Raw genomic sequence first — 1,036 nt, 5'->3', positions numbered from 1 at the left:
GTGTCACTTTAGCTTAGTGCAGAGCGTCTGCTTTGAGAGCAGAAGGTCGTCAGTTCGATCCTGGTAAGTGGCTTATAGCACCATAAATATCTGGTCTGGTACGAGAAGCAGGAGCAGGTTTGCTCACTCCGCAAAGGATACAGGAAAATTATTGATTCATATACTTAATCTGTGCGCCACTTTAGCTTAGTGGTAGAGCGTCTGCTTCGTAAGCAGAAGGTCGTCAGTTCAATCCTGGCAAGTGGCTTACAGCAGCATTAGGCTCTGGTCTGATACGGGAAGCAGGAGCATGTCAGCTCACTCCGCAAAGGATACAGAAAGATTATCGATTTATGTACTTATTCTGTGCGCCACTTTAGCTTAGTGGCACAGCGTCTGCTTTGCAAGCGGAAGGTCGTCAGTTCAATCCTGGCAAGTGGCTTATAGCACCATAAATTTTTGGTCTGGTACGAGAACCAGGAGCAGGATGGCCCATTCTGTGAACGGGACAGGAAAATTATTGATTCATATACTTAATCTGTGGGCCACTTTAGCTTAGTGGTAGAGCGTCTGCTTCGTAAGCAGAAGGTCGTCAGTTCAATCCTGGCAAGTGGCTTATAGCACCATAAATTTCTGGTCTGGTACGAGAACCAGGAGCAGGATGGCCCATTCTGTGAACGGGACAGGAAAATTATTGATTCATATACTTAATCTGTGCGTCACTTTAGCTTAGTGGTAGAGCGTCTGCTTCGTAAGCAGAAGGTCGTCAGTTTAATCCTGGCAACGGGCTTACAGCAGCATTAGGCTCTAGTCGGGTATGAGGAGCAGGAGTAGGTTTGCTCACTCCGCAAAGGATACAGAAAGATTATTGATTTATGTACTTATCCTCTGCGTCACTTTAGCTTAGTGGCAGAGCGTCGGCTCTGTGAGCAGAAGGTCGTCAGTCCAATCCTGACAAGTGGCTTATAGCACCATAAATTTCTGGTCTGGTACGAGAAGCAGGAGCAGGATGGCCCATTCTGTGAAGGGGACAGGAAAATTATTGATTCATATAGTT

At 46.4% G+C, this 1,036-nt stretch overlaps 6 non-coding genes across 6 annotated transcripts; all 6 read left to right on the top strand.

Moving 5' to 3' along the window:
- The first annotated feature begins 2 nt into the window (after positions 1 to 2).
- On the top strand, positions 3 to 73 carry Pmar_PMAR018265. Its single transcript has one exon. It is a non-coding gene; the product is annotated as a tRNA-Ser (tRNA).
- A 102-nt stretch (positions 74 to 175) lies between these two features.
- Positions 176 to 247, top strand: Pmar_PMAR018264. The gene has a single exon. It is a non-coding gene; the product is annotated as a tRNA-Thr (tRNA).
- Positions 248 to 349: 102 nt separating this feature from the next.
- Positions 350 to 421, top strand: Pmar_PMAR018263. The gene has a single exon. It is a non-coding gene; the product is annotated as a tRNA-Ala (tRNA).
- A 102-nt stretch (positions 422 to 523) lies between these two features.
- Positions 524 to 595, top strand: Pmar_PMAR018262. The gene has a single exon. It is a non-coding gene; the product is annotated as a tRNA-Thr (tRNA).
- A 102-nt stretch (positions 596 to 697) lies between these two features.
- On the top strand, positions 698 to 769 carry Pmar_PMAR018261. The gene has a single exon. It is a non-coding gene; the product is annotated as a tRNA-Thr (tRNA).
- Positions 770 to 871: 102 nt separating this feature from the next.
- Pmar_PMAR018260 lies at positions 872 to 943 on the top strand. Its single transcript has one exon. It is a non-coding gene; the product is annotated as a tRNA-Thr (tRNA).
- Positions 944 to 1,036: the final 93 nt, after the last annotated feature.

Source organism: Perkinsus marinus (genome assembly GCF_000006405.1).
Source record: "Perkinsus marinus ATCC 50983 genomic scaffold scf_1104296966648, whole genome shotgun sequence".
Classification (NCBI taxonomy): domain Eukaryota; phylum Perkinsozoa; order Perkinsida; family Perkinsidae; genus Perkinsus; species Perkinsus marinus.
The sequence above is the reverse complement of the archived record's forward strand: the minus strand, read 5'-3'. Positions and strand labels throughout refer to the sequence as shown.